The sequence below is a fragment of the Rhinopithecus roxellana genome, chromosome 9, assembly GCF_007565055.1.
Source record: "Rhinopithecus roxellana isolate Shanxi Qingling chromosome 9, ASM756505v1, whole genome shotgun sequence".
Taxonomy (NCBI): domain Eukaryota; kingdom Metazoa; phylum Chordata; class Mammalia; order Primates; family Cercopithecidae; genus Rhinopithecus; species Rhinopithecus roxellana.
The window spans coordinates 47,741,823-47,767,886 of record NC_044557.1 but is presented as its reverse complement, the minus strand read 5'-3'; positions in this window follow the sequence as shown (position 1 = coordinate 47,767,886).

The window sequence follows — 26,064 nt, the reverse complement described above, 5'->3', positions numbered from 1 at the left end:
CTTTCCTCAAAGGCTGATGAATAGTTGGAGGCCATAATGAAGAAAGGAAAACTTTTAATGACATCTTGAACAAATGTAGACTTTCACCACATGGTAATATAAATACATATAAAATAAGACGGATAAAATATCTATATTGCTGTTATATGCAAGATAATTACTTCCTAGCTTATCATTTGTGTATATTTCCTATCACAGAAATTAATAATTAAGGCTTCCTATACAAAGAAGCTTGAGATAACTACAAATATATAGCACAAATAGTAGTAAGAATAGTCTTGTCTTCAGTGAACACGGTATTTAGATACTGACCTTCTTGTGTTCATTTTGTTAGATGAATATCTTTAAATTAGAGTTACTAGAGTTAGGCAAGGCAGGACCTACTAGTACATAGGTAGAGATTTTGTAGAACAATCAGGTCAAGTCAACAAGTGCATACTCATTTTTTGAATGACAGAAATCTTTATGGAAATGACACCTCATCTTTTCTGAGATAGTTGCCTTTTGAATGATCATGACAGTAAATCTTATGTGATGAAACGATGGCTTTTGCACTGATTTGTATGGCCTGCAAAGTGTCCAAATTGCTCACCAGAATTTTGTCTTTAAATGAGGTGCTTTTCTTAAGATCCAGGAAGTCTCAAACTGAGTTTCTCAAGAAGGTGAGATCAGCAGCAATTGTTTATGGATTTATGTCTCCTTGAAAGAAAATCTGGAGGTAGTTTACGTTACAGCTAAAACTTAGAGGTAAACAAATATGTATTTCCCAAAAGACAGCATGTATTATTTTTGCTTATTGGTCTGATAGTCTTTTCCGCTAGATTGCAAATTAATTGAGAGTAGGAATTTTTTCTGACTATTAAATGCAAAATTGTGTATATATGTAACCATAAAATCTACTATGAAGAAGTCAATAAACTGTACTTATTTTGTAGGCTGATAAAAATATCATCAAAATATAGTTAAAATATTCAAAAGCAAGAACTGGAACATGAATCTGAGCTCTATATACACAGAAATTACTGTGTACATATACACACACATATACACACATAAAGATTGATAGCAATGTATGTTTATGCTTATGATAACTGCTCAAAAACTTGTCATAAATAATCTACTTTTAACATAAACTTGCTGTGGTAGACATTGAATTCTGCATTTGTATCTACAAAAGTTTTAGCATATTGCTTACTGTGTACTATTGAGATTCAAATCTTATTGGCAATTTATTCATAGAAATGTACAAAAAACCTATCTGATTTTACTTGAAGGATTTATAGTTATAATCTTTACTAACTACCTCATTAATAGATACTGGTACTTCTTCCTAATAACACACTTAGAATAACTAATAATAACAATAATGGGTTAACATTACTGGAAACCAGGCACTTTCACTAATCTTTTAAAATGTTTGCACTAATCCTATCTGGTAGAGTACTGCTATTATATTCATATATTCATATATGAAACCTAGTTTCAACTGCCTGTGTATCTTTTCAGTTTTATCTTTCAGGTAATATTCAGTTTTATTGCTTGGGAAAATTTTATATTTCTTATCCTCTAGTATTTCTGAAAAGGGTGGGAATGGGGTGGCTGTTGGTGAGAGGCCTCTTGTGCTTCACAATTCCTGTTTATACTAAATTTCCTCTCTCTTTTTTTTTCCTCACAAAAGATGACTCTTTTTTAACCTCCATCTCACTTATTTCCTTGAAGCATCCCCATACAAGGCAGTTGTGTGTAGCCAGTTTTTACTGAGGGTGCCAGAGGGAAGCTAAAGAAAGACTTTTTACAAGAATTGCAAATAGGTGGGCAGAGTAAGATGACAGAATACAGGTCTACATTGTTGATTCCCCTCTGAAATACCAAATTTTAACAACTATATGCACACAGAAAAGAACTAACACAAAACCCAAAAATCGGGTACTAGCCAAGTCACAGGGATAGAGCACCCAGCAGGCTCTTGGGGTTTCCAAGTCCAGGCCTAGACTCTTGGACAGCATTTTTAGAGCTGTCCTGGGTCAGAGAGGAACCTCTGCCTTGAAGGGTGAGTCATGGGCCTGGCAACATTCACCACAGGCTGACAGAAGAGCCTTTGGGCTTTAAGTAAACATCAGTGGTGTCCTGAAAGAGCCCCTGTGGACCAGTGGTGGTAGTGACCACAAGGAGAGGATCTTTTGCCTGTGGAAAGGGAAAGGAAGAGCAGGAAGGACTTTGTATTGTGGTATGAGTGCCAGCTTGGCCACAGTTGAATAGAACATCAGGTAAATTGCTAAAGCTTTTGACTCCAATCTCTAGGTCCAAGATAGCATCTCTGGACATGCCTAAGGCTTAGGGGAGCTCGCTGCCCTGAACGGAAGGGCCAGGAGAAGACCCAGTGCTGTGCTGACTTCAAGTGTGACCCAGTATAGACCCAGTGCATTCCCACTGGTGATGGTCACAGGGGTGCTTGCATTACTATCCCCCCAGTTCCAGATGGCTATGCACACACACACACACACACACACACACACACACACACTCAGAGAGAGAGAAAGAGAGAGAGAGAGAGAGAAAGGAAAAGCATCTCTGGTAATAAAGAGAATTGTTCCAAGTCTTATCCCAAACCACCAAGGCAGTACTTCTATGAGTCTGCAAAAACCACAGCATTATTGGGCTTAGGGACCAAGTTCCTTTGAATACTTGGAACGCCTTCCCAAGAAGGACAACCCCAAACAAGCCCAGGCTACAAAACATACTGTGTCTCTTCAAGGCCCAGACACTGAAGAAAATCTATAAGCATGAACAGCACTCAGTAAATGTCCTCACCAAATGAACTAAAGGCACCAGGGACCAATCCTGTAGAAACAGACATACGATCTTTCAGACAGAGAATTCAAAATAGATGTGCTGAGGAAATTCAAAGAAATTCAAGATAACACAGAGAAGGAATTAAGAATCCTATCAAATAAATTTAACAAATAGATTGAAATAAAAATCAAGCAGAAATTCTAGAGTTGAGAAATGCAATTAACATTCTGAAGAATGCATCCGAGTCTCTTAATAGCAAAATTGATCAAGCAGAAGAATTAGTGAAATTAAAGAAGGACTATTTGAAAATGCATAGTCAGAAGAGACAAAATAAAAAAAATATAAAATGAAGTGTGCTTACAGGATCTAGAAAATAGCATCACAAGGTCAAATCTAAGAGTTATTCATCTTAAGAAGGAGGTGGAGAAAGAGACAGGGGTAGAAAGTTTATTCAAAAGAATAGTATCAGACAACTTCCCAACCTGGACAATGATATCAACACTCAAGTACAAGAACGTTATAGAACACTAAGCAGATTTAACCCAAAAAATACTACCTCAAGGCATTTGACATTCAAATTTCCAAATATGAAGGATAAATAAAGGATCCTAAAAGCAGCAAGAGAAAAGAAACAAATAACACAATGCAGCTCCAATATGACTGGCATAAGCTTTTTCAGTGGAAACCTTACAGGCCAGGAGAGAGTGGCATGACATATTTAAAGCGTTGAAGGAAACAAACTTTTACCCTAAAATAGTATATCCTGTGAAAATGTCCTTCAAACAGGAAAGCAAAATAAAGACCTTCCCAGATAAATAGAAACTGAGGGATGGTTTTATGGACACCAGAACTTTCCTACAAGTACTAAAGGGAGTTCTTCAATCTGAAAGAAAAGGATGTTAATGAGCAAGAAGAAATCATCTGAAGGTACAAAACTCACTAGCAACAGTAAGCACACAGGAAAACCCAGACTAGTATAACACTTTAATAGTGGCGTGTGAACTACTTTTGTCTGAAGTAGAAAGACTAAATAATGAACCTATTCAAATAATAATTGCTACAACTTTTTAAGACATAGACAGTAGAATAAGAAATAAAGAGAAACAAAAAAGTTAAACACTGGGGGACAAAGTTAAAGCGTAGAATTTTTACTGGTTTTCGTTGAGTGTGTGTGGTTGATCATTGATGCAATCAGTGTTAAAGTGATATCAGTTTAAAATAATGGGTTATAACATTCCATTTGCAAACCTCATGGTAACCTCAAATCAAAAAACATGCAACAGATACACACAAAAAAGTAAGAAATTAAAACATACTATTAGGGAAAATCACCTTCACTAAAAAGAAGACAGACAGGAAGGAAAGAAGGAAGAGAAGACCACAAAATAACCAGAAAATAAATAATAAAATGGCAGGAGGTAGTCCCTGCTTATGAATAATAGCATTGAATGGTAAATGGACTAAATTCTCCAATCAAACAAAATGGAGTGGCTGAATGGCTGAAAAACAAGACTCAATGATCTATTGTCTATAAGAAACACACTCTATCTATAAACATACACATAGACTGAAAATAAAGGAAAGGAAAAAGATACTCCATGCTAATGGCAGCAGTGGTTTGTCTGGAGCAGTCACTGTGAATATGCCTGTTGTAGTCAGGAAGGCATGTCCGGGCTCCTCTGCGGAGCTGGCAAGAGCTGAGAACAAGTGGGAGCCCTGCCCCCTACCAAATTGTCAGGGTGAGAGCCCTGCACTCATAGGCACAGCTGCAGCTGCCCAGCCATGGGTCTGGACTCAGGCATCTCTGTGCTCTTGGAGTTCCAGGAAGATCCACTGCCCCCACAGGCTCAGAAGTGCCTTCTTCCACAGCCTGGCCTCTCCCTGCTCCCAGTACCTGCTGTGATTCTGGAGCAAAGTTGAGGTGGAGCACAGACACTGTCACAACCCAGCCAGGTGTGCCATGCTTAGGGAAGCACTGACACACCAGCCCCCTGCCGCCTTGAACCCCTCTGGAATTTAGGTGGTGAAGAGCATGGGAGGGAGGCTGAAGGGGGCCGAGGGTGGCTTGGTGCCAGTCTGCTGGCATTTCTTTGGACAAACAGCCTGGGTGCCATGGACAACATGTTGATCACATCAGGAGAGGAGGCAGACAAGCTCCTGGGTGGAAAGGGGTGGGTTTTCAAAGAAGCCCCACTTTCAAGCCTGGGACAGCCTGAAGCCTGGAGGCCAGGCTACCAGTTCCAAGTGAAATCCATGGCCCAGAGTAAGAACTTGTGGTGCTTTATCCAGGCCCACCCATGGCTGCTCATGGACCAATTAGCAGGTATTTCCTTTCTTCTGAGCCCATTAAAAATCCCAGATTAAGCCAGACTTGGAAAGATGTCGGGAAAATCAGCTGCAGAGAGGATCTACCCACTCCAGCGCCTCCTCAACTTTTTGGGATGATCTGCCTATGGAAAGGAGCTACCCGTTTTGGGTCTCCTGAGAGCTATATTGTTGCTCAATGAAACTCCTCTCTGCCTTGCTCACCCTCCAGTTGTTTGTATACCCAATTATTCCTGGATGTGCGACAAGAACTCCGGACCCATTGAATGGCAGAACTGAAAGAGGTGTAGCACAAACAGAGCTGAAACACACTGCCCCCACCCACTCACCATGTTGTGGGTGAGAAGGAGAGAAGAGCTGCCATTTTTCAGGGAGCCCAGATCTATACGTTCTCCGAGCCAGGGCTGTGACACCGTCTTTGGGGCTCTACAGTTTCTGGCATCTCCAACCTTCCAAGTGCCACTGTGTTCCCCTTGTCTTGACGTAGGTGCCTGCAGTGCAAGCTGTGTGCAGTACACCTGGTCCAGCCACAGCCTCACACAGAGCCAGAACCTGTGCCAGTGCTTGGAGCTGCCCACCCCACCATAGCTGCCAATGTGCCTGGCTCTGTGCCGTGGTCAGATCCTGTGCTCACTTGCCCACATACCCCTTGCTTGCCTGGCACGCTCTTGGCAGGTGTGGTATCCAAGCCCGTAGAGCAAGTCAAGTGCAGCTTACCAGGCCAAGTGGCAGAATGAGTCCAGAAAGCACAAGGAATACTCAGACAGAAGGTGCTGCTAGACACAGAGATTGCCAGCTGGTGAAGCAACACCCCAAGGATTCCATGATAATGCCAATGGAAACCAAAAAAGAGAAGGAGTAGCTATATTTATTTCAAAATCGATTTCAAGACAAAATTGTAAGAGACAAAGAAGATCATTATATAATGATAAAGGGATCAATTCAGCAAGAGGATAAAATAGTTATGAATATATATGCACCCATCACTGGTGCACCCAGATATATATAAAGCAAATGCTATTAGACATAAAGAGAGAGATAGATCCCAATACAATAATAGCTGGGAATTTCAATCCCCCACTTTCAGCATGGACAAATCTCCCAGACAAAAAAATAGCAAAGAAGCTTCAGACTTCATTATATAACAAATGTACCTAAGAGATATTTACAAAATATTTCATCCAATGGCTGCATAATGCACATTATTTTCCTCAGCATATAGATCATCCTCAAGGGTAGATCATATGTTAGGTCACAAAACAAGTATTAAAATATTCAAAAAAATTTAAATAGTATCAAGCATCTTCTCTGACCACAGGAAAACCTAGAAATTAATAAAACAAATTTTGAAAACTATACACATAGTAATTAAAGAACATGCAAATGACCAGTTGGCCAATGAAGAAATAAAAAGGAAAATTTCTTGTAGTAAATGATAATGGAAACACAACATACCAACTCCTATGGAATAAAGCAAAATAAGTACCAAGAGGTAAGTTTATAGTTAGAAGTGCCTACATAAATAAAGTAGAAAGACATCAAATAAACAACTGAATGATCCAACGTAAGGAACTACAAAAGCAAGAGCAAAACACACCCAAAATTAGTAGAAGAAAAGAAAGAATAATGAGCAAAGAAGAAATACATAAATTTGGAATGAATAAAACATTACAAAAAAAACTAATGAAACAAAAAGTTGTTTATTTTGAAAAGATAAACACAATTGACCAACCTTTAGCCAGTTTTTAAAAAAGAGAGAACACCCAAATGAATAAAATTGAGAAAGAGAAAGGAGACATTACAACTGATATCACAGAAAGTTGAATTACCATTTGTGACTACTATGAACAAGTATATGTCAATAAATACAAACACTTAGAAGAAAATAATAAATTTCTATACACATACAACCAACCAATATTGAACCAGAAAGAAATTTGAAATGTGAGCCGGTAAAGAAAAGCCCAGGACCTGATGACTTCACTGCAGAAGTATACCAAATATTTAAAGAAGAAATAACACCAATCATACTCAAACAGTTCAAAAAAAAAAAAAAATTACTTCCAAACTCATTCTATGAGGCCAGTATTTCCCTGATACCAAAATGAGACAGATACAATAAAGAAAACTACAGGCTAGTATCTCTGATAAATATTGATGCAAAAATCCCCAACAAAATATTATCAAACCAACTTCAACAATACAGTAAAAAGATCATTCATCATGACCAAGTGTAATTCATCACTGGGATGCAAGGATGGAAGGATGGTTGAAGGTACACAAATCAATCAATGTAATACATTGTATCAACAAAAGGAAATTAAAAACCATGTTATCATTTCAACTGATGATAAAAAAATCTTTTGTAGTTCAGTATCTCTTCATAAAACTTTCAAAAAACTGGTTATAGAAGGAACACATCTAAATCTAATAAAAGCCACATATGAGAGACAAACAACTAGTATCATACTGAATGGGGGAAAAATGAAAGCCCTTACACTTACATCTGGAACACAACAAGGATGCCTATTTTCACAACTGTTATTCAACGTAGCACTGTAAGTCCTAACTACAGTGATCAGACAAAAGAAAGACATAAAGGGCATCTATCTTGGAAAGGAATAAGTCAAATTATCCTTGTTTGCAGATTATGTAATATTATATTTGGAGTAACATAAGGACTTCACCAAAAACTATTAGAACTGATAAACAAATTCAGTAAAGCTGCAGAATACAAAATCAACATGCACAACTCAATAGCATTTCTATATACCAAAAGTGAACAAGCTGAAAAAAGAAATAAAAAGGAAATCCCATATACAATAGCCACAATAAAATTAAATAACTAGGAATTGATTTAACTAAAGAAGTGAAAGATCTCTGTGAAGGAAACTAGATAACACTGATGCAAAAAATTGAAAAAGATATTAAAAATGAAAAATATTCAGTGTTCATGGATTAGAAAAATCAATATCGTTAAAATGTCCGTACTACCCAGAAATTGGGAATGGTTAATGGGTACAAAAATAAGAGGTTAGAAAGAATAAATAACATCTACTATTTGAAAGCACAACAGGGTGAATATTATCAATAATAATTTAATTGTGCATTTCAAAATAGCTAGAACAGTATGATTGGTTATATGGTTTGGCTGTGTCCCCACCCAAATCTCATCTTGAATTATACCTCTCACAATTCCCAAATGTCGTGGGAGGGACCCAATGGGAGATAACTGAATGATGGGGGTGGTTCCCCCACTACTGTTAGCATGGTAGTGAATAAGTCTTATATAATATGATGGTTTATTAAGAGGTTTCCCCTTTCAATTGGCTCTCATTCTCTCTTGCATGCTGCCATGTAAATAAAATGTGCCTTTTGCCTTCTGCCATGATTTTCAGGCCCCTGTAACCACATGGAAATGTAAGGCAATTAAATCTCTTTGTCTTTATAAATTATGAAGTTTTGGGTATGTCTTTATCATCAGTGTGAAAATGGACTAATACAGTAAATTGGTACCAGGAGTGGGGCACTTCTGTAAAGATACCTGAAACTATGGAAGCAACTTTGGAACTGGGTAACAGGCAGAGATTGGAACAGTTTGAAGGTCTCAGAAAAAGACAGGAAGTTGTGGGAAGATTTGGAATTTCCTGGAGACTTGTTGAATGCTTTTGACCAACATGCTGATAGTGATATGGACAATTAAGTTTGGGTTAAGATGGTCTCAGATGGAGATGAGGAACTTGCTGGGAACTGGAGTAAAGGTGACTCTTGCTTTATTATAGCAAAGAGACTGGTGTCATTTTGCCCCTGCCCTAGAAATTTGTGAAACTTTAAACTTGAGGGAGATAATTTAGGGTATCTGGTGGAAGAAATTTCTAAGCAGCAAAGCATTCAAGAGATGACTTGGGTGCTATTAAAAGCATTCAGTTCTGAAAAAGAAACAGCACAAAAGTTCAGAAAAATTCAACCTGATAATGTGATAGAAAAGAAACAACCATTTTCTGAGGAGAAACTCAAGCTGGCTGCAGAAATTTGCATAGGCAATGAGAAGACAAATGTTAATTACCAAGACAATGGGGAAAGTGTCTCCAGGACATGTCTGAAACTTTTGTGGTAGCCCTTCCCACCACACTCCTGGATGCCTAAAAGGGAAAATTGGATTCATGGACTGGGCCCAGGGACCCCTGCTTTGTGCAGTCTCCAGTCTTGGTGTCCCATGTCTCAGCTGTGGCTAAAAGGGGCCAAGATACAGCTCAAGCCATGGATTCTGAGGGTACAAATCCTCCTTGGCATCTTTCACGTAGTGTTGAGCCTGTGGGTGCATGGAAGTCAAGAACTGAGATTTGGGAACCTCCACCTAGAATTCAGAGGATGGACAGAAATGCTAGGGAAATTCAGAAGGGAAGTGTGGAATCAGAGTCCTACTGGGGCATTGCCTAGTGTAGCTGTTAGAAGAGGGCCACCATCCTCCAGACCCCAGAATGGTAGATCCATTGACAGCTTGCATTGTCCATCTGGAAAAGCCACAGACACTCAATCGCCAGTCTGTGAAAGCTGCTGGGAGGGAGGCTATGCCCTGCAAAGCCATAGGGATAGAGCTGCTCAAGACCATAGGAATTCACCTCATGCATCAGTGTGACCTGGATGTGAGACAGGAGTCAAAGGAGATAATTTTGGAGCTTTAAGATTTGACTGCCCCACTGGATTTCAGACTTGCATGGTGCCTGCAGCCTCTGCATTTTGGCCAATTTCATCCATTTGGAATGGCTGTATTTACCCAATTCCTATACTTCCATTGTATCTAGGAAGTAAATAACTTACTTTTTGATTTTACAGACTCATAGATAAAATGAGACATTGGACTGTGGACTTTCGAGTTAATGCTTAAATGAAATAAGACTTTGCGGGACTGTTGGGAAGGCATGATTTGTTTTAAAATGTGAGGACATGAGATTTGGGAGGAGCAAAGCGAGGAATGATATGGTTTGGCTGTGTTTCTACCCAAATCTCATCTTGAATTGTAGCTCCCACAATTCCCACATGTGGGAGGGACCTGGTGGAATATAATTGAATCATGGGGTGGTTTTCTCCACACTGTTCTCATGGTAGTGAATAAATTTCATAAGATCTGATGGTTTTATAAAGGGCTTTCCTTTTCATTTGTTTCTCATTATCTCTTGCCTGCCTGCATGTAAGACATGGCTTTTGCCTTCTGCCATGATTGTGGGGCCTCCCCAGCACATGGAACTGTGAGTCCATTAAACCTCCTTGCCTTTATAAATTACCCAATCTCAGTTATGGTTTGATCAGCACCGTGAGAATGAACTAATACAACTGGATTGTTTGAAACAAAAGAATAAATGCTTGAGGGGATGAATACCCAATTTTCCATGAAGTGATTATAATGTGTTGCATACCTCTATCAAAATATCTCATGTACCCCATGAATTAGAATCTATGTACCAACAAAACCCACAAATTTAAAAATTTAAAAAAAAAATTGCAAACAATTTACAACAGAGTAATAGACATACTTGTTCTCAAAGTCCTATTTCCCTCCATGTCACCACCAATTTTTCATAGACTACTGTTCTTTTTAGATTCCATGCTCCTATTAGGGATCTGGTCCTTCTCACAATCTTTCTCTAAGTTTACTTCTTTTCTTCTTTCTTTCCATTGGCTATCCTCTGCCAAATGCATCAAATACTTCTTATTTTGCTACGGAAAAAAATTTTCCTTTTAATGACTCTTTTCAAGGTCTTCCCACATTAGGGCCTGAAGTTTAATTATCCAGAGTCTGTATGATGTATTAAGATAATTTATACAATATAGCAAATTCCTTACTCAGAAATGCTGACATCTGCCTGTAATTATTTTGTTTTTGCTTATGCTTTAGAATGATAAAATTACATAACCAGTTAATGGCAAAGCTTAGATTTGAATCCAGGCAGTGTCCCACACTTAATGGCTGCACTATAGAAATACTATTTTTGGTCTTTATCCTTGTGAGTTTTTTGATATCCTGAGAGCCAATCTTGTTGCTTTATATCATATAAAATCTGTCTAAATGTTCCCCTCAACTTGATCAAACTTCAGACGGATTTCTTCCTGACTCTAGGCCCCTGACCTTCCTTTTTAAAGAATATTTACATTACAGAACTTTCCATTGTATATATTTTTTTCTGTCCCTTTGAGATGTAACTCTTAGTTAAGCCCTCTGCCAATTTCATGACCCTAGATCTTTCTCAAGGAAGTGGGAGTTGCCACTTTAAAATGTAATCACCAAAAAGAAAGAGCCTCTATCTCCCAGTTTCTGTGACAGCATGGAAACCCTAACATAGACAAGTAACAATGAGCAAACACAGATAGCCTAGTCACCTTGGCCAATTGCCCCCATAACATCCTCCAGTAATTTTCCATTTGCTCACCCTAATGCTTAAAAATCCTCTAATTGTTTCGTGGAGTTGAGTTCAATCTCTTTCCCCTCTTGCAACGGTCTTCAATGAAGTCTTCCTTCCCTATTTGACTCTGGTGCATTTTTTTTTTTTTTTTTTTTTTTTTTTTTTTTTTTTTTTTTTTGATGTCTCAGGCTCAAATATCCCCACACTGCTGAAAAATATGAGGTGCATATCTGGTATTAAAAACACTTTCAAGTGCTCTGTTCCTAGAAAATTGTACTGCAGTTGTAAAAATATCCCAGTCACTAACCAGTCAAAGCTGCTCTCCCATTCCTAACGTGGAAAGGCTGCGTTGTGAGAACTTTTTAAAAATGGCAGGATGTGTCTTTCTAACACATCACAAGATGTCATTAGTAAGACATGGATATGGACAAACACTCCTGCCTTTTTAAAAGGAAGATTCAGATACATGATTCTTAGATTATTTCACAAACTGCTGACACGGTTACCATGTTATTTTTATTGAGTTCTCAAGTAATTCATGCTGTGTTTACCAAGCATAATATTTAGACTTTTTTTCCTAAAATGAAGCCTTTTATCTAATGTGATAAATTAACTTTTATAAGGTATTCTATACTTTAGATTCTTTTAGATAAGGGCAATGAATGGTTCTACATTCTGAATTCTTTCAGATAAGGCTGCTGAATGTTTTCTTTATAACATAAAGCATTTTAAAACAATCTCTATTATTCAGACAGTTTTGAGATGACTGCTGACAGCAATAACAGAAACAAAACAAAACACTTTCCTATTCTTTTGAATTAGAATCTATTTCTGGAGTCCTGTTTTCTGTGTGAAATAAAGCTATCAATCCATCAGTTTATCCATAAGTATTTTTCTTTTCAGCACCAGTGTCAGGCAATAGAAATCCAAGCTTTCTGTTAATATTTTCTTTAGTAAAACCTTTGTCTACCTGCAGTGCTAATCTTTAGCTTTAAATTCAAGATAAGATCTACTTTATTTTGTATTTGTTTCCTACCATCTCTCTTCTCTCCTATTTTTATTTTAGCAATGTGATAGAAAAATGTAACTAATCCCGTTATGACGGCATGCTTTAACATCTACTTAGTTTCTATCAGACTCTTTTAAATTATGTTTCATAGCAGTCTTAATTTCTGGAAACTATTTTAACTCCTCCTAACCCTCTCAAACTCGATTAGTGAAAACCTAAATATCAGAATGTTGTACACAATCTAGATTTTCCAGTGGGTGTGTCTATGTTTGTGCATGGCTAGTTTTGTGTGTAACTGGCTATTCATAGAGCAATATACACATACAAGGATAAATATTCATATTTTCATACAATGTTTTATGCATAGATTGGCTTGTATGGATCATTATTTAATAATCCTTAGAAAGATTTTTTTCAACTAAGAAACTGAATTATTTGATGAAATGTAGCTGATTAATTTTCAGTGTTTTGAAGTATTAGAAGCTTAAAATACACTTTTGAAGTCATTTCACTTTGATTAATAAAATGTGATGGGATAATATTGTATCCTTTTAATATCTTACTCTGTGTTGGGCACTTTATCAGGAACTAAAATTTCAAAGACAAATAAAACATGTTTCCACCCAGAGGTCCTAACAGCAGTGCTTCTCCATCCTGTCTGTACATTTGAATCACCTAGGGAGCTTTGAAACCACTTTGAGCTCAACCACAGAAGATAGTGACTAGCTTAATTTTAAAACTTCTCCAATTAATTTTAGAGTGCATTCATTAAGACTCATGATCTTATAGTCTATAAGAGGAGTCTGAACTACACATGGGCAGACATTTAACTTACATGGTAGGAACCTTAGATAGAATTACACAGGGATTACAGAGGTGGAGGAGGTAAGTGAAAGCCACAGGAGTTTTTTTGTGAGATTGAGGTGGGACAAGTAGTAACATGATTCTTCAGCTTTGAAGGAGAAGCTTTTCAAGTATTAGAGAAAAAGTGGATAGAAATGTGGAGCACAAAGAAATAAAATTAAGATAGAGGAAACTACAAACAAAAGGAGTCATATAGCAACATGGTGTGAAAAAACTACCTGTGGTTTAGTGCTTTAGAACTCTCAGGTGTACATTTGGGTGTGACCAACTTGGGACTGGAGTTAGGGGGATAATGAGAGTCCTTAAGATGTATAATACTTCAAATGCATATTCAAATTCACATTGACAAGGAGAGAAGTAGGATAAAAGAATTAAATCTGAAAGCCACTCGCTTTTGAAAATTGGATAGAGAGATCGGTTACATAAACTTAAGCAATCCTGGTAGTGGTCATCAAGGAAATAAAATATACTATGTCTTGATTAATGTTACATATGGAAATATTGCTTTTGGAATACCCAAGATATGCACAAATAAAAATAACCATCCTCGTTGCTAATTTGATTGTCTTATTCCAGAAGAAGACTAAAAAAGAGTTAACTCTCCTAGCAAATAGAACTCATCTATTGAGGGCATGTAATGTTCCAGATACTCCCTCTCAATCAATTTTGGTCTATATGCCTGAGTCATATGTTTTGGCCAAAGTATTGTAACTGAACCCAGATTTAGCTGCTTGTTGTTCAAAAGTGAACTCAAGAGACAAAAGTTGGTGAGTGGAAAGGCAGGTTTATTTAGAAGCTGGCAACCCAAGCAGTTGTCGGACTAGTGTCAAAAAAGCTATCTCTGGTTCCTCGGGCTGGCTGAAGGGATTTTAAAAAGGAAGCGCCTTGGGAAACTATGTGCAGGTCAACATGTCTTGTTCTGATGATTATCTTGAGTAGTGGGCCATCTGGTGGTCTGGTTGGTCTCAGCTAGACTATAAGAGGATTGTAGATTAATGCTCAACTTTGTATTTTGAGAAGGCATTTTGCAACTTTTATCTCAGGGTTCCTTCCTGAAGTTTTTAAGCAAGCACAAAGATTAGGCATTGGAAGAGAAAGAATGATTATTCTAAAATGGAGTGACGGCTTCAGTTACAAATTCCTCAATGTCAATTTTTAAATCCATTTCTATGGAAATGGAGCAAGTCTATTCTGGCTACTTCCTGCTGAATGGGGGCTCCACTGGGACCATAGAAATGAAACCATTTGGCCAGGCAGTGAGCTAATGTTCAGGATCTTGTTTTCAGGTCTTTAGGATTTGATCGCCCAGTTGAAAAAGATGTTGGGCCACATCTGTGGGTTAACTGGTCCTGCTAGAAGCAACTTACAAAATTAATTTAGTCCTTAGAGCCTTAATATATTTTACCATTGCCAGATTTCTTAAAGTATTAGTAGATTCTCCCCACAGTGTGGAAACTTGGAATAACCAGCCATATAATTTTAAAGAGAGTCAATTTGTGCCTATTTTGGGGAGTCATTTTGATTTACAAGAGGGCAATTGTCAGTACCTTATGTTGAGTCAAATTAGTTTTTTTGACATACATAGGGATTTTTTTTAAGAGTACAGTTTATCTTTTTCCACTATTATGGTCTCCAAGATACAATTTAAAGTTTGCAGGAAGTGGTGAGTTACAGCTTTTCCTGACATTACTACAACTACCATAGTCTTTTTAAAATCGGGATAGACTGGTATTAACTACAAAATATATGGCCTCCATGTCAATAAGAGGGCCAATAAGTTTGTTCCCCACTATCAGTCATACTTGGGTCTCCTGTGAGAATATAATGATATGTTGATTAAACATACATATTTAACAGGTAATAGGAGGAGCTATGAATATTAAGGTGGTCCTGACACATGTATATTGAAGAAATATGCATGTAACACACCACTCATGTTCACCTTGGGGTAGAGACTTAACATTTAATTGTATTACAATTAGGCCCTATATGTTAAAGGTTCTTTTCAGGACAAAAAGGAAACAAGTACACAATTTCTGTAAACTGGCCAGAACTAATCCATGGTCAATGATATCAGGAGAAAGTTACTGGAACCAGTCTCATGTTCAATCAAAGTTGTAGTTATGGCTGGTGACACAAGAACTGGGGTTCAGTCAACATCTGGTGGGGTTCAGTCAACATCTGGTGGAGCTTCAAATTGTTTTTATACTGCTTATCTCAAGGCCAGTGCTTGTTTAGCTGCTAGAGAAAAATAAACTTGTGACAGTTAGAATATAGCATATTCTTTAAGTGTACGAGTGTGTGCCTTGACCCTTGCCTGGAATAGCCTTAGGTTCTGTTTTTAATTCGGTATCTTATTGTCACAGAGAGTCTGCTATCAGTTCATGATTTCTATGTAAACATTAATGCCGGTCACTTGTGTCTAAACCACAAAAGGGAAGGGGTTTAATGAGGAGTGTCTTATTCTCCTATTTCATGTTGGAAAATTTTTAAGGTTTTCTTTCCTGGGGTTTCCTTGGCCAAGGAAATTTCCATTCAGTAGGTGAGGGGCTTATAATTTTATTATTTTATATTCCCTCTTTTTTGGTAAAGATATGCCAGAGGCAATACTAGTGGTCAAGTTTTATTTTATTCCAAATGGATGCTGGGGTTGTGTGGCTACCTGCCCCGAGTTCATAACGTTATTGGTGGGACCCCTATGGCCAAGGGACTTAGAGTCAAAAGACTTAGAACCAATTAACCGTTCTGAGCCAGATGAGAATAGAACTGGGCAGGCACTAATTAACACTTGGACCCCTTTTAAGTAACACAAGAGCCAGAAAACAAAAGCCAAAAAGCAAGATTACAAAGTTGACTTCCCTATAAGTCTTATGTATTGAGCCATTAGCCGCTTAGGCCCCTGTGTACCTGTCTTTGATTTGAAGGCTCTGAAGTAACGTTATCCCTCAGAACCGACCCTTACAATATCACACAGCAACCCCTTCCACGATAGTCCCTGGGCTTAAACAAAGGGTGCTTCTTTTGTTTAGTTTTAGCAGCAGTGCATTGGCAATGCAAAACAGACTGGCCCACTGGGATTGAACAGTTTTGAAATTCTGAACTTATTAGGTAGAGAGAGAAAGGTGATCTTTGTTGTTATGTTCAATTTTTGTAAGCTATAAATAGTTGAAAGAAAATGATTTTCCTGTCTCTGGAAGAAATATAAAGAATGAGCAATATTTATTTTATTTTGAGGGTGTTTGTCAAAGATGTTAAACGGTCCAAAATATGTGATCAAAATAGAATCACAGGCCAATGAAATATAGCTATTCAATTAACCAATAGTAATAATCAAAAAATGTTTAAAAATCAATACACAAAGTTACATGAATATAAAACCTTAACTCCTTTAAAGTTCAGTTTTCCTAAGAAACCAAAAACCTGAGAACACAACACAGGAATTATCTTGATAAAATGTAAAATCTTTGACGTGAGCACTGGAGCCCATGCTATTTATTGGTAATCCAACAGAGAAACAGGTGGTGAGAATGTGAAGGTCAAAAGGGCAGGCACATGACCTACAGCTGTGATGGTTTATCATTTCTTAGGCCAGTTATTAAAAAGAAAGAAAGAAAAAAAAAACTTCTGCAGTGTGATTGCTTCTCCTATGGAAAGCTCATTTAGACAACTTGGAAACCAAATCTGATGAAAAAAAGTATTTGTGTTTCATCAAACCCAGGAAGAGTGTATACAATGTTATGACTATGGCAGGGGAATATATAATTCTTAGTAACTGTATGAGAATTGTCCTAAATAAATTGAAAAATTTAGTCATGTAAAGAAAAGCCAAGAGCACAGAATCAAGTTATTCAGGGGAAAAAAACATTTTTTTTCTAGATCTTCAAGGTAAAACTTTTCATCGTCAGGTCACAACAATAGTTAGAGCCAGAGGAAGCTGACAAAAAGTTGGAGAGAATTATCAAGGAAAGAAAAAGCTGCAAGAAGCAAGACACAGTAAAAGTTGAACTTTTTAGATATAAATCTGAGAAGTTTCCAAAAAGAAACTGGTAATATAATTAAAAATAAAAACTTTTTGTAATTTCATTAAGAATATTAATCAATACCTTAAGAAAATCTTGTTTTAACATAGGGAATCAATATTAGAAAGAATGTTGTTTCTCATTTAATTATAGCCAATTTAATGACACAAAATTCTTTTTATAAATTCTCTTTCACAAACCTTGTAACAATGTACACAGACTGTTTACAACATGCTTGAAATTTCTGAGTTATTCTACACTATAAATAACCAATCATTTTACTTTAGGACAAAAATTTACCATATAAGATATTTTCTCATACAAAATTACTGTGTTTTTCAGTCTTTCTTACCAAAAATACACCTTCCTATTCATAATTTTCTTGACACCTCTCTCTTCTGCTTAATGGTCCTTTTCTACCTTCTTTCATACATAACTTTTAAATAACCTCCAATTTACATAAAATTATTATTATCATTATTATTATTTTTTTTTTTTTAGAGACGGAGTCTCGCTCGGTCGCCCAGGCTGGAGTGCAGTGGCGCGATCTCGGCTCACTGCAAGCTCCGCCTCCCGGGTTCACGCCATTCTCCTGCCTCAGCCTCCCAAGTAGCTGGGACTACAGGCGCCCACCACCTTGCCCGGCTACATAAAATTATTTTCTCAATAAGAACACAACTGACAGAATTATGTATTAACTAGAATTCTTATTCTTAATGACCTGAAATTTTAATGAAAACCTAGGAAGAAATGCTGAACTATCTCAGATTTTAGCATAAAACTACTCCACAATTTTTAGAAGCATATTTCCCCATATCGTAAAACTTTCTTCATTGGAAATGACCAGACATCCAATGAGCATCCATAATGAAATTCAGAATAATTTTAAAATAAATTACACAAAAAGTTCACCTACAACCATTCCTCCCATTTACATGTACTCAATTCTTTCATTTTTAAGTTTATCTAGGTTACTTCTGAAAACTGAGATACTGCTATTGGACAAAGTTAATCATCATTTAAGGTTATTTCCCTGTTAACTACTTTTAAAGCCTGTGAACATCAGGTGTTCACCTAAATAAGAACCTTGAACTCATGGGTATTTTGACAATAACTCAGAAAATTCTGCTTTTTTCATTGAACCAACAATCTTAATTTGCCAAAACAACCCACGCAAATGTTATTCTGTTTTTGGTTGAGTTCCTAGTATTATAATCTTTATGCCATACTCTAGCACCTCAAAATATCTACCAGAGGCAAATATAAAATAATCAGTAAACCCACACAAAAATCTATGTTGACAATTCTGAAGATATTTTTATTTTACTAGTAATTTTAAAACAATTTTATTTACTAGGGATTACTGATTTCATAGAAATTTGAAAAGCATTTGGACTTACTTAATGTTGGGGTGGCCAGACCCAACACCAGGTTGTGGGGTGACAAAGCGGAGCCAAAGGATTGAGAAAAAAAGACTGCGTGAGAAAGGTGGAACACCAGACGTCCATCGCGATTGTGAAGGCTGCGAAGGCCCTGAGCTCTGGAGCCCATGCTATTTATTGGTAATCCAACAGAGAAACAGGTGGTGAGAATGTGGAGGTCAAAAGGGCAGGCACATGATCTACAGCTGTGATGGTTTAGCATTTATAAGGAACATGTTCTGCTGCTTGAGATAATGGGAATAGGAGCCTCGGAGGGCTAGAAGCAAGGAGCCAACAAGTCTAGACGCATTCCAGAGGACATTATGTCAGTCATGCACACCTGCCTCAGCTTTCTTCCCAACCCTCAGCATTTTTTTTTTTTTTTTTAATGTTTTAAGTTCTAGGGTACATGTGCACAACGTGCAGGTTTGTTACATATGTATACATGTGCCATGTTGGTGTGCTGCACACATTAATTCAGCATTTACATTAGGAATATCTCCTAATGCTATCCCTCCTCATTCCCTCAACTCCATGACAAGCCCCGGTGTGCGATATACCCCACCATGTGTCCAAGTGTTCTCATTGGTCAGTTCCCACCTGTGAGTGAGAACATGCGGTATTTAGTTTTCTGTTCTTGCGATAGTTTGCTGAGAATGATGGTTTCCAGCTGCATGCATGTCCCTACAAAGGACGCAAACTCATCCTTTTTTATGGCTGCATAGTATTCCATGGTGTATATGTGCCACATTTTCTTAATCCAGTCTGTCACAGATGGACATTTGGGTTGATTCCAAGTCTTTGCTATTGTGAATAGTGCCGCAATAAACATACGTGTGCATGTGTCTTTGTAATAGAATAATTTACAATCCTTTGGGTATATACCCAGTAGTGGGATGGCTGGGTCATATGGTACATCTAGTTCTAGATGCTTGAGGAATTGCCATACTGTTTTCCATAATGGTTGAACTAGTTTACAGTCCCACCAACAATGTAAAAGTATTCCTGTTTCTCCACATCCTCGCAAGCACCTGCTGTTTCCTGACTTCTTAATGATCGCCATTCTAAGTGGTGTGAGATGATACCTCATTGTGGTTTTGATTTGCATTTCTCTGATGGCGAGTGATGATGAGCGTTTTTTTCATGAGTCTGTTGGCTGCATAAATGTCTTCTTTTGAGAAGTGTCTGTTCATATCCTTTACCCACTTTTGATGGGTTTGTTTTTTTCTTGTAAATTTGTTTGATTTCTTGGTACATTCTGGATATTAGCCCTTTGTCAGATGAGTAGATTGCAAAATTTTTCTCTCATTCTATAGGTTGCCTGATCACTCTGATGGTAGTGTCTTTTGCTGTGCAGAAGCTCTTTAGTTTAATTAGATCTCATTTGTCAATTTTTGCTTTTGTTGCCATTGCTTTTGGTGTTTTAGACATGAAGTCTTTGCTCATGCCTATATCCTAAATGGTATTACCTAGGTTTTCTTCTAGGGTTTTTATGATTTTAGGTCTAACACTTAAGTCTCTAATCAATTCTGAATTAATTTTTGTGTAAGGTGTAAGGAAGGGATCCAGTTTCAGCTTTCTACATATGGCTAGCTAGTTTTCCCAGCACCATTTATTAAATAGGGAATCCTTTCCCCACTGCTTGTTTTTGTCAGGTTTATCAAAGATCAGATGACTGTAGATGTGTGGTATTACTTCTGAGGTCTCTGTTCTGTTCCATTGGTCTCTATCACTGTTTTGGTACAAGTACCATGCTGTTTTGGTTACTGTAGCCTTGTAGTATAGTTTGAAGTCAGGTAGCATGTAGCTTCCAGCTTTGTTCTTTTGACTTAGCATTGTCCTGGCAATGCAGGCTCTTTTTTGGTTCCATATGAACTTCAAAGTAGTTTTTTCCAATTCTGTGAAGAAAGTCGTTGGTAGCTTGATGGAGATGGCATTGAATGTATAAATTACCTTGGGCAGGATGGCCGTTTTCACGCTATTGTTTCTTCCTATCCATAAGCATGGAATGTTCTTCCATTTGTTTGTGTCCTCTTTTATTTCATTGAACAGTGGTTTGTAGTTCTCCTTGAAGAGGTCCTTCATATCCCTTGTAAGTTAGATTCCTAGATATTTTATTCTCTTTGAAGCAATTGTGAATGGGAGTTCACTCATGATCTGGCTCTCTGTCTGTCTGTTACTGGTGTATAAGAATGCTTGTGATTTTTTCACATTGATTTTGTATCCTGAGACTTTGCTGAAGTTGTTTATCAGCTTAAGGTGTTTGTGGGCTGAGACAATGGGATTTTCTAAATATACAATCATGTCATCTGCAGAAAGGGACAATTTGACTTCCTCTTTTCCTAACTGAATACCATTTATTTCTTTCTCCTGCCTGATTGCCCAGACCAGAAATTCCAACACTATGTTGAATAGGAGTGGTGAGAGAGGGCATCCCTCTCTTGTGCCAGTTTTGAGGGAATGCTTTCAGTTTTTGCCCATTCAGTATGATATTGGCTATGGGTTTGTCATAAATAGCTCTTATTATTTTGAGATATGTCCCATCAATAATTTATTGAGAGTTTTTAGCGAGAAGGACTGTTGAATTTTGTCAAAGACCTTTTCTGCATCCTTGGAGACAATCATGTGGTTTTTGTCTTTGGTTCTGTTTATATATGCTGGATTATGTTTATTGATTTGCATATGTTGAATAAGCCTTGCATCCCAAGGATGAAGCCCACTTGACCATGGTGAATAAGTGTTCTGATGTGCTGCTGGATTTGGTTTGCCAGCATTTTATTGAGGATTTTTGCATCAATGTTCATCAGGGATGTTGGTCTAAAATTCTCTTTCTTTTTATTGTGTCTCTGCCAGGCTTTGGTACCAGGATGATTCTGGCCTCATAAAATTAGTTAGGGAGGATTCCCTTTTTCTATTGATTGGAATAGTTTCAGAAGTAATGGAACCAGTTCCTCCTTATACCTCTGATGGAATTCGGCTGTGAATCCTTCTGGTCCTGAACTTTTTTTTTGGTTGGTAGGCTATTAATTATTGCCTCAATTTCAGAGTCTGTTATTGGTCTATTCAGGGATTCAACTTCTTCCTGGTTTAGTCTTGGGAGAGTGTATGTGTCCAGGAATTTATCCATTTCTTCTAGGTTTTATAGTTTACTTGGATAGAGGTGTTTTTAGTATTCTCTGATGGTAGTTTGTATTTGTGTGTGATCAGTGGTGATCTCCCCTTTATCATTTTTTATTTCATCCATTTGATTCTTCTCCTTTTCTTCTTTATCAGTCTTGCTCGCGGTCTATCAATTTTGTTGATCTTTTCAAAAAAGCCAGCTCCTGAATTCATTGATTTTTTTGAAGAGATTTTTGTGTCTCTATCTTCTTCAGTTCTGGTCTGATCTGAGTTATTTCTTGCCTTCTGCTAGCTTTTGAATGTGTTTGCTTTTGCTTCTCTAGTTCTTTTAATTGTGATGTTAGGGTGTTGATTTTAGATTTCCTACTTTCTTTTGTGGGCATTTAGTGTTATAAATTTCCTGCTTTATAATTTTCTCTAAAATTAACGAATACTTCAAAAATAATGAATTAAACAATAAATGAATTGTATATTTTATGAATACATTTGTTTCTTTTATAATGACAACATCAATAACACTGTGGCCAAAATTAGTAGAATTCCCATTTGTTTTCTTCACACATGGAACTTTTCATAAAAATTGAGCCCATTCAAAGCCATTACACTAGCAATAATATCTTTGTATGCTTGGATATAATGAAAAGTAATGGGAAGTGTGCTTGGAAGTAATGAAATAATTCGTGGTTTAAGAGATACCATTGATTTTTTGAAAATACTAAAAGATAAACTATTATTATTATTATTTTTACTTAAAGTTCTGGGATACACGTGCTGAACGTGCAAGTTTGTTACATACGTATACATGTGCCATGGTGGTTTGCTGCACCTATCCCTATCAACCTGTCATCTAGGTTTTAAGCCGCACATGCATTAGCTATTTGTCCTAATGCCCTCCCTCCCCTTGCCATCCCCTGCCCCAATGGGTCCCAGTGTATGATGTTCCCCTACCTGTGTCCAAGTGTTCTCATTGTTCAACTCCAAACTACGAATGAGAACACGTGGTGTTTGGTTTATTGTTCCTGTGTTAGTTTGCTGAGGATGATGGTTTCCAGCTTCATCCATGTCCCTGCAAAGGACATGAACTCATTATTTTTTATGGCTGCATAGTATTCTATGGTGCATATGTACCACATTTTCTTTTTCCAGTCTATTATTGATGGGCATTTGGGTTGGTTCCAAGTCGTTGCTATTGTAAATAGTGTTGCAATAAATATAATGTGTGCATGTTTCTTTATAGTAGAATGATTTATAATCCCTTGGGTATATAACCAGTAATGGTGTTGCTGGGTCAACAATTGTTAAATGTAAACAATGGTCATAAAATGACACTTAAAGGGAAAAATATAATCTTGTCATAAAATGGCACTAAAATGACACTTAGAAAAATATAACCTTGAATAGTCATATTAAGAAAAAATTTAAAAATTAGTGAGCTATACATTTAATTTAAGAAGTAAGAAAAAAGAAGCAGGCAAAACAAAAGGGAATACAATAAATGAAATAATAAACGTGAGAAGACTTTAATGCTATTGGAAACAGACACACTGCACAGAAGTTGGGTCTTTGAAATAACTAATAAAAGACACACAACTTGCTCAAATTAATTACGGAAAACAATAAGCAAGATGAGAATGTCACAAATAAATTATAGTTGATCCTTGAATGGGTTTGAACTGCATAGGTTCACTTACATGCTAATTTATTTCAACATCTTCAGAAATTCTTTGGAGATTTGTGACAAGTTGAAAAAACTTGCAAATGAACTGTGTAGCCTAGAAATATAAAAAAAAATTAAGAACGTTATATCAGTGCATGAAATATATGTAGATAATACTAGTCTATTATAGGATGACTACCATAAAATATACATCAATCTATTATACAAGGTTAATATTTATTAACACATGCACACAAGCACTCACAAATAGTACTTGACACCATTTGCAGCCCAGAGAATTGTAAACAAACATAACAATGGAGTATTATGTCATAAACTGCATAATATGTTTGGTACTACTGCTATAGTTTTTAGCCAACTCTTGTTGCTGTTGTGGTCAGCTCAAGTGTTGCCAGTATCTACTTAAATACTCTGTGACACTAATTATGTCAGCATGAGGAGTTTGTCTCTACAATAAATCGCCAATTGTGGTAAAAGGTGGTCTTTTGCGGTTCTTGTGTATTTTTCATCTTGTTTAGTGCAATACCATAAACATTGAATAATATCATGGGACCTATACAAAATGCTACTAGTCATGCTGGAAGTTCTCCCAAGAAGCAGAGAAAAGTCATGACATTACAAGAAAAAGTTGAATTACTTGATATGTACCCCAGATTGAGGTCTGCTGCTGCAGTTGCTGCTATTTTAAGATAAATGAATCCAGTGTAAAAACCATTGTGAAAACTGAATAAGAAATTTATTAAGCTTTCACTGAAGTTATGCTAGCAGGTCCAAAATCTCACACTTTTTTGCAAATTACCTTTTCGTCTAATATTAAAACTTCAAAATTATGTGGATACAAGATTTGTATAAGAAAAGCAAACTTATAGACTAATATAATTTGATAAAAAGTGAAGTCACTATACTTAAAACTAAAGGAATAATACTTAAGTCATTATACTTAAAACTAAAGGAATAAGAAGGATCTAAAGCTGGATAATGTAATGCCAGCAAAGGATAGTTTAATCATTTAAAAAAGAGGTTTGGCTTAAAAAATGTCAAGATAACAGAAGCAGCAGCTTCTGTTGACCAAGAAGCAGCAGACAGGTTCTCAGATGCCATCAAAAAAATCACTGAGGAGAAAGGATATCTGCCTGAACAGGTTTTTAATAAAGACAGAAGTGCCCTGTTCTGGGTCCTATGGTGGAGCTCCAAAGGACATTTATAAATAAGTAAGAGAAGTAAGCACCAGAATTTAAGGCAGGAAGATATGGGAATGGATAGGCTATCTCCACTCTTTCATGCAAGGGCAGTCAGGCTTATGATTAGAACTGTCCTTATGACTAATTATGGTAACTCCAGAGCCTTGAATTAAAAACATAAATACCAAAAAAAAAAAAAAAAAAAATGATTACCAGAGACTGAGAAGGGTAGTGGGAAACTAGCGAGTGGGGGTAGTGGAGATAGGTAATGAGTACAATAAAAATAGAATTAATGAATAAGGCCTACTATTTAATAGCACAACAGGGTGATTATAGTCAAGAATATTTAACTGTACATTTTAAAATAACTTAAAGAGTATAGGTGAATTATTTGCAACTCAATGGATAAATACATGCTTGAGGGGATGGATGCCCATTCTCCATGATGTGTTTTATTTCAAATTGAATACCTGCACCAAAACATCTCATGTACCCCATAAATATATACACCTATTATGTATCCTCAATAATTAGACAAAATCCAGCAGGCAATTTTGCATTTGGAGAAAAAAAAATGATGCATAGCAGCTCCTAGTCAGTCTTTTGATTATATAACAAGTAGGCCAGGGCAATGAAGACATATTAACTTTGTCGGTTTCACTGATGCTTTGTCTCTGAAGTTAGGCAGTATTTTGCCAGTAAGAAAGTGCCTTTTAAAGTTCTTTCAGTATTGGACAAGACCCCAGTCATTCTGAACCTCATGAGTTCAATGCTGAACTCATTTATTCCCTAAATACTACATCAATTCGACCTCTAGATTGGGGATCATAAGGACTTTCAAGCCTCATTACATACTCTATGGAAAGGATTGACATCACTATGGAAAAGAACCCCAATAGAGAGAACATCATGAGAATCTAGAAGGGTTACACCAATGAAGATGTTATTGTTATAGAAAATGCTATGGAAGAAATCAAGTCTGAAACAGTAAATTCCTGCTACAGAAAACTGTGTACAGGTGTTCTGCACGACTTCATAGGATTTATGACAGGACCAGACAAGAAAATCATGAAAGGGATTGTCAATACAGCAAAAAATATGGGAGATGAAGTCTTTCAAGATATGGATCTTAGAGAAATTCAAGAGTTAATATACACCACACCAGAAGAGATAACAGAAGATGACTTGCTAGAGAGGAGTGCTTCTGAACCAGAGCCAGATCATGAGGAGGACAATGTAGATGAAGCAGTGCC